The following is a 9,333-nucleotide window of genomic DNA, read 5'->3' as shown; positions in this document are numbered from 1 at the left end:
CATTGTAACCGCTATACTAAATAGCGAGTTAATTACGACCGTTTCATTCCCATGAATGTGGCCGTTACAAAACGGTTTCATTCCCATGAATGTGACCGTTACAACATGATTAATAACTCCCACTCGGCCACACAGGCCATACACATTAACTCGATCACAAAGACCGTACTCATTCATGGTCATACAGACCGTACTCATTCAATCTATACAAGAACGTATCACATATTTCATACAGGAAATAAGGCGTGCGACCACAAAGTAACAAGCAATGTTACGTTAAGCAACCATCTAACTAACATAACACTTTCATGCTTTTTGATACCCCGAATTATCCGACCATCACCGATTGCATACACAGTCCCTATACGCAATATTGCTTCATTTAGTTATACACACAGTATAACCCCTGGCCAGGTCATGGTGGTGATATAGGAATCATTCTCCCTTAGACACTCATGTTAATCCATCTTAGCTTGACTGCTTTCCTAACATGTGCCGTTGGATCGACACTTCGTAACCCTTTGGAAACATGTTAAAGTAGCATCATCGAACCTTAACTTCAAAACATAGTTCTAAGTCAACGGGCATCGTCCAATATAGGTTTCACACAGTGACAAAGTAGGGATTCTTTTGTTACTCCCTATTGGCCGTCATAAAGCACATACAGTATGATATGTATGCCATAACATAGCTCCCACTTAGATGGGCATGTCACTCTTCTATGTTATGCGAATATTAAGTCTAGATACTACACAAGTGTCTAACCTGAGCCACTCGATCTACATACACAATGTACGATCTGACACTCAATTATTCGGCTTTAAGGTTTAATGTGAAAGCGGGAAATTTCACATTCGACTCCCACTGAGTCTCATCTTAGACATACTAAGGCGACTATCAATTCTACAACACATGTATGATGGTAGTCCATATTGCACACACACAATGCCAATACGACTAAGTCTCATCCTGCACACTACACAAGTGTCAGGGCGATCAACTGTGTGAATAGGTCGATCATAAAACCTGGTGACATTTTCAAGTGCCTAATTAAACAATTGAACATTTCCAAGAAACAAACAAATTTATTTCATTGATACTCAACACATGTCCATTACAAATATATTCCTTTAATAAACAACGACTACAACCTACGCAATCCTAAGTTCTTCACATGGGCTACAAAAGCACTCTTAGGAATTGGCTTAGTCAAGGGATCCGCAACCATCATGCTAGTGGGTATATAATTAATGACAACATCTTTCTTTCTGATAGCCTCTCTAACAAAATGAAAGCGTCTCCTAATATGTTTGGATTTTTTATGAAACTTTGGATCTTTAGCGAACTGTATAGCAACAGTATTATCACAGTGCATGTCTACAGGTTCATCAACCTTAGGAGTGACGTTGAGATCATGTAGAAAACTCTTCAACCAAATAACTTCTTGCACAGCTAAGCAACATGCAACGTATTCTGCTTCCATTGTAGATAAAGCAACACAATCTTGCTTCTTACTACACCAGGATATAGCACCTCCACCAAGGATAAAAGCATACCCGGAAGTCGATTTAGACTCATCCAAATCGCCGCTGAAATCCGCATCTGAGTATCCTTGTAACCTCATATTTCCACCTTGGAAACATAAAACAAGATCACTTGTACCACGAAGATAACGCAAGATTCTCTTGACTGCTTGCCAATGAGCAGGTCCTGGGTTACTTTGGTAACGACTTACCAAGCCAACCGCAAAACAAATATCTGGCCTTGTACATAACATGGCATACATTAAGCTCCCTATTGCACTAGCATAAGAAACTTTGCTCATTTCTTTTCTTTCTTCATCTGTTTTCGGACACTGATCAAGACTCAAAATTAGACCCTTCTCGACAGGAGTATCAACAGGTTTGGAGTTATGCATTCGAAATCGTTCCAAGACATTCCCAATGTAAGACTTTTGAGATAACCCAAGAAGTCTCTTAGAACGGTTTCTTATAATTTCCACGCCAAGGACATACCTTGCTTCACCCAAGTCCTTCATCTCAAAGACAGAGGACAACCACTCTTTAGTGGTGTTGATCATCTCCATGTTATTTCCAGCCAACAGTATGTCATCAACATACAAAGAAAGAAAAGTGATTCCTTCTGATGTTTTCTGAACATACACACAATGATCTTCATCAACCATCGTGAAACCAAAAGAAGTAATGGCTTCATGGAATCTGAAGTACCATTGCCTGGATGACTGCTTAAGACCATATATAGATCGTTTAAGTCGACACACTTTGTCTTCCTGACCTTTCGAGACAAACCCAATAGGTTGATCCATATATATTTCTTCCTCAAGTGTACCATTAAGGAAAGCAGTTTTTACGTCCATTTGGACCAACTCTAAGTCCAAATGAGCAACCAAAGCTAGAAGCAGACGAATAGAGGCAAATCTCACCACAGGAGAAAATGTCTCATCAAAGTCTATACCAGCAATCTGGGTAAAACCTTTCGCCACTAATCGAGCCTTAAACTTATCAACTGACCCATCAGCTTTTCTCTTGATCTTGTAAACCCACTTGCTTCCAATAGATTTACGATGAGTAGGGAGTTGAACTAGTTCCCAGACATGGTTCTTTTCCATCGAGGTCATTTCTTCTCTCATGGCATCCATCCATTCTTTATGATTTGGTGAATCTAAAGCCTCAGTAAAAGAAGTGGGCTCCTCAACATCCAAAGGAGTGCAAACGAATGCTCCCTCTTCGATCTGAAAATATCGACGAGGTACTTTTCCACGCTCACTTCTTTGTACTATAGGATCTTGACTGACTATCTGACTGCTGGACTGATCTCTCCCACTATCACTAAGATTAGTAGGTTCAGAAACTTGAGGGCACACCTCTTGTTCTACCTGAGATACGGGGACTACCTCGATCTCTGGTTGATCACCTAAAGCAGACAGACGTCCCTCATCCGAAATTATAGGACTACTCCTAATATTTCGGTCATTTGGTGGAACATCACTATCCTTGGTGCCTTGGTTAGAACCTAATTTCTCCCACTCACCAAGTGATAGTTCCAAGTCATTTTGTAACTCATACAACTCAAGATCCTTTTTAATTTTACCAATACTTGGGAACTCATCCTCAAGAAAATCAACGTTGTGGGTGTCAACTTCTGTCAAGCCACTGTTTGGTTGTTCACCGAACATTACATAACCTTTAGAATGCTCAGGATACCTTATGAACACCATCTTAGTCGCTCTTGGACCAAGTTTACCAAACTTGTGGTTTTGGTTGTGCACATAGCCAGCCGAACCCCAAGGTCGTAAATGATCCAAGGAAGGCACTCTTCCATTCCATAACTCATATGGAGTGGTAAACACACTCTTACTTGGCACACGGTTAAGAATATAAGTTGATGTAAGCAAAGCATCTCCCCAAAACCTAATAGGAAGATTGGCTTGCGCCATCATTGACCTAACCATATCCAGTTACGTACGATTTCTCCTCTCCGCTACACCGTTTTGTTGCGGAGTATAAGGAATCGTGAGTTGTCTTTGAATACCTTTTTCCTCACAAAACCCTTTGAACATATCTGAAAGGTATTCACGACCACGATCAGTTCGAAGTGTCTTTACTTTTCGATCTAATTTGGTCTCTACTTCCGCTACAAAACGCTTAAACATATTAAGGGCTTCGTGGCGATGCGATAATAGGTACACATACCCATATCGTGAGTAGTCATCTATAAAAGTGAGAAAGTAAACAGCGCCATGACGTGCCTTAACATTAACAGGCCCACAAATATCGGAATGAATTAACTCAAGAGGAACCGACACCCTCATTGCCATGCCAAAAGGTTTCTTAGTAGCTTTACCAGCTAAGCAAGGCTCACACCTAGGTAGCTCAACCTTAGTGAGCTGGTCTAAGAGACCACCTTTTGCAAGTCTACTCATCCTATCTTGCCCAATATGACCAAGTCTAGCATGCCATTTAACAGATTCAGAATGAATATCAAAGTTAGAAGCAACCGCAAGCATAGAATTATTATCAGAATCATAATCCAAATCAAGTACAAAGAAACTGTCTTTCATGCACCCACGGCCGAACAAATCGCCATGATACATAATATCCAAAATGTTTAGTTAAAAATAAAAGGAAAAACCAAGTTTTAACAAAGCAACAACAGAAACTAAGCAACATTGCACCCCAGGTGCGTAGAGGGTAGCATGAAGAAGTAACGTTTTGCCTCCTCGTAAGTTGAGCTTGGATGTACCAATACCAAGAACATCTTCTTTGGTTCCGTTGACCAACATAACAGTCTGTGAACCCACGGGCACACGGTGGTATTCCACAAACCCAGCTCGATCATGAACTACATGCTTGCTGGCTCCCGTATCTACAATCCAATTAGGAAGGTGATTAGCAACTAATGCGTGGGAACAAACATAAGTTTCATGAGTAACAATATGGTAAGGTACCTTTTTCAGCTCCGAGCAGTCTCGAGCGAAATGACCTTTATTTCCACAGTTGAAGCACTTCACAAGTGCAATTTTAACCTCTTTACGGCCTTTTGCCTTTGGTTGCTTAGCCACACCACCTTCAGGTCCATGGTTTTGAGAAAAACGAGCCTTCTTAGATCGCTTAGATCGATGTTTCGTTTTTTTTCGACTCGCGTCCATGAGCTACAAAAGCAACATGTGAAGGCGCAATTGCCTTCTGACGCTCCACCTCCATCTCAAGGTGTCTAGCAATCTCAGAAAATGTCTTGACATGCTCACTATGAGCCATGAGGAGTTTAAAATTAGCCCAGCTAACAGGTTCATCAGGAAGTGAACAGATCACATTGAGAACCTGCTCCTCATCGTCAACTTCTCGCCCAGCAGCTTTCAGGTCACGAATCATAGCACTCATGATTCGAAGATGTTCAGCCACACTATGACTTGTATCCATAGTGTATCTCATCCATTTCAAAGTCAAGGCACGAAGCCTGGTAGCAGATGTTTGACCGAACTTGACCTTAAGCTTATCCCACATGTCCTTAGCCGTGAGACAATTCTCAAATTCCCCAATCAGATCGTTGTGCATGCAGTACAACATAGTATAGCGCGCCGAACGATCCTTTTTGGACCATTCTTGGTATGCTGTTAATTCTTGGTTATACCGATCACTTTCGGTATCCTTAGGTTCAACCATAACAATGGATAAGTTGTCTAAAACCTCGCGTTCATTAAGGAGATATTGAATCTTCCTATGCCAGATGTCATAGTTAGTACCATCTAGTTTTTCATTCGTGGACAAGTCTCCAATCCTACTCTTAGTTGTCATCTACAATTATGCACAATGTAATGGATATTAATTAGGCACTATTTTTATTTCTAACTAAATTATTGAGATTTCATCATTTGTATCAATCACTCGAAAATTTCGCTAAGCTCATTATCATCATTCATGATATAAACTAGAAATTCCATAATTTAATTACTTCATAGAACACATCTATGGGACCCTTTGATTTCACAAATCATATTCGTAAAAAATTAATTTATAAATTATATAGGTCACACAGACATATATAAATCATATAGACATGAACTCTCATAGTTATATCATGATTAAATATGCTACACATGCATATTAAACAAATACACACATGTATTAACTCATTTGAAATAATAACATCCCATCCAATCCAAAACAAATTCGGAAACGAGTTACAACAGGATCACATAGATCTTGGTCGTTTGTTATTATTTGGGTTGGGTTACTCTTTAAAAAAAATTGCCTATAGTAACCTAATCCCAGTAGCCAAAATTTAATTTGGTTACCCAAATTGAATTATTTGATATGTCAACCAAAAAACAAATGTGTCCATACACAATAATAGGTCCTAACAGTAGAGACCCTTAATTTAATATCTTCTGTATTCATGTATGGGGATGGAAATAAGAGAGACATAGTTGATTATGGACTCTACGAATAATTTTTTTCTTTGAGTCCCAATCAAATCATATTATTATCTGGCTAATGACACTACCCGATAGATTTAATCATAAGTTTACATTCACATTTCAAGTGATTTCCAATTTCAATTTTTCTTTATATAAATAAAATGAAATTGTAATTGGAAACTCCATTATCGACGAACAAGAGGCAGGAGCGAACAATTTCGACTCTGATACCACTGTTGGTCATAATAGGTTAATTCATACCTTTGTGCGGAAGCGGTTGATCGTCCAATTGCCGCTAATCTGCCCACGATCGTAGCCGACTTGCTACAATCTATGTGTCCGAATCACTACTAGAGCAATCGGAATATCCACCCCTTAAATCCTTGTCTATCGATGGTTAGACCATGTAATACTAGAGTATGTTGAATGAGATTATTGGTGTAGTTTTTGTGTGTGTCTCTCAAGAACACAAATGAGACCTATTTATATAGTTTCTCATAGCTACAATTAATCACAAAGATTAATAGCCAACAATTAATCCATTGTAACCGCTATACTAAATAGCGAGTTAATTACGACCGTTTCATTCCCATGAATGTGGCCGTTACAAAACGGTTTCATTCCCATGAATGTGACCGTTACAACATGATTAATAACATAAACAATCCGTGTACATGATGCTACCAGATATTTCAGGAGTCAGGGTCAGCTTATTTTAATAAGAGCATCTCTAATGCAACACTCAAACTCTAAATCTTGGAGTGCCACATAGGATTCTTTTAGAGTTTTTCTTTAAAATCTATCTCCAATGCAAAACTCAACATGAATCTCTAAAATGATGTATCAAGATTTACATTAGAGATCCTTAAGAAGACACTCTAAAATTTAGAGTGTCCTCTTGAGGATCTCTAAGTGCCACATAAGCAAATCAATTACTTTTAAACCAAAATATAGGTTCTTAGAGTTTATTTTGAGTGTTGCATTGGAGAAGGTTTTGTAATAGAGTGTCTCTAAATGACCAAATAGGTAAGAGACCATTTAGAGATCCATTTTTCACACTTGACACATAGGATTTTTAGAGTTTTTCTTGAGTCTTGCATTGGAGATGCTCTAAGGATCCGTCAATGAAATCCATTTGTCCTTAGCAGTTAGGGTCATGGTCGTGCCACTAACCCATGGTCCATTATTATCTCCACAGAAAAGAAAGAAAACGGTAATCCGTCTCAGACGAATGAAAAGCATAAGAGCCACCAATGTTGGGGAGTAACAAGAGAGATAGGAGACTCCAAATTACAAGTGACAGTAACAAGAGAGCCTCTACCCTCCAAATATAAACCATGCTAGTGTTCCTTTTTTTTTGTTGCAAAACCATGCTAGTGTTGAAACCTAGGATTTCTAATTAAGCTCTAACTTTGCAAGTAATATCTGCTAGATATCTTTCATATCTAATCTAATAGTCTACTATTATATTCTTTTCCAAACAAAAGAAATAGTCTACTACACAATTATACACCTACTTGTATATAAACAAAGCAAAGATAAAAACCGACAGTGATATCTTGAACATAATTGCAAGAAGAAATTACACAAAACGTTAGAGAGATTAATCGTTCGAGAAATTTGGTGTGTAACATATGCTTGCTTCTATGAGCACATACTTACTAGGGTGTCTCTAAGAGACTACAACTCTACCTATGATACAAAATTGACCACCTCGTTACCTCTTTACCACTGAAAGTTAGCCATATAAGATAAACTAGATCATGTATTTTCGACTGAAAATTAGACCGTAAAAAAACATGAACTGGTTAATGGACGCAAAACTCATTTTAGCAAATTTTCAATTTTATGGTGCTAACACAGCACCATAAATCCTGAATCTAAAGAGAACTTATATTTTCTACTTTATCCCTTGAGTAGTTTGTGGTTATACTATAAAGAGACAATCAAATTTCTTTGCTATTAGATGTATTTACGACTTGATAGTTCATTACAGAAAAATATTCTCTACAATAAAATATCATTTACTTTTTAATACATATTCTTCTAGCCTACAACCATAATCACCAACAAATCCGATTAAAAAAATTTGCAAAAAAAAGAAAAGAATAAGTGTTTACTGACGAGACTTTGAGGGCGGCTAATTTTTTTACTTGTAGTGGGTTACTCTCCACAATGTTAAACCACATTAATTTGGTCTCATCCACCATTAGAGCACTAGCAATTGAGCTCATGCGTCTCCAATATCACAACTTGGCAAGTTGTATATCCTGACCAAGAATTGCACCAACAATTTCTTACGTACACGAAACTATAACATATGAAATACTATGTTACTCTGGATTTATTCATTCAAGTATTCAACTAATGGCAAAATTAACTAGTGGTTAAATATCTTAGCACTTAGTTAAAATTAATATTTTATATTTCAGAGCACTAATATGAAAGTGTGTGCACAAGTTATTAACTAGTGTATGCACAGGTTTAATTTTCCGGAACCGCCTATGCTATTCTTTTTTTGTCTATCAATTTTTTAAATATTCAATTTTGTAAGTTTTCATAGGTTTGCACATTGTAAGATTTTCACCGGATCACACATATTCTATAAGATTTACGCATAAGTCGGCACAAGTCCACATATAGTTGTATAGGTATGCAGAAGAACTAGAAGCCTTTTACCAAGTCATTCAGGAAATCCTATCCAGTTTTTGTATACATACATAAAACACACAGATTTGCCCAAAGACTTTGATATCTCCCATAAGTGAGGTCAGGGTGATCCAATAGGTTATTGCCACCGTTAGATTGAATAAGTATTTACGATCAATCCACACTAGACCAATTATAAAAACAGAGCTGATAGGGGGACTCCATGGGGCATACTCCCCGGTGTACTCCCCCTCATAGGACAAGGCCATTTTGGTATTTTCACAGTTTTTGTCAGACTGAAAAGACCAAAATACCTTTGTCCTGTGAGGGGGAGTACACCAGAGAGTATGCCCCATGGAGTCCCCAAATCATTTTCGTTATAAAAATCAGGTGACTAGGATGAAGTTATATGGAGAATGAAGACGTAAGGGTATATGGGTAATTCTTGCATTATAGGGAGTAATCAACTAAGCACATATGGTGGAGATTGACCTTAGTTTGTTTCGACTAGTTGTACAATTTATAAGAGTGTATGTAGCAGACCCAGTCTGATCAAGAAAGCTTCATAATTGATAAATTCCGAGACCTAATTAAGAAACTTAGAGGTCTAATTTTTGGTGCTGGTGCACATTTTGCCTATAAACAATCCGAAGGGAATGATGGAAGTAATGAATCTAATATTAGGTGCTCGATCAATCATATATAGCTTACTAAAAAAATATTTACAAGAATGAAAGCGTATACAT

The sequence above is a fragment of the Eschscholzia californica genome, unplaced genomic scaffold, assembly GCF_041429995.1.
Source record: "Eschscholzia californica isolate CP2 unplaced genomic scaffold, dmEscCali1.0.p SCAF_1, whole genome shotgun sequence".
NCBI lineage: Eukaryota > Viridiplantae > Streptophyta > Magnoliopsida > Ranunculales > Papaveraceae > Eschscholzia > Eschscholzia californica.
This window is presented reverse-complemented; position numbering follows the sequence as displayed.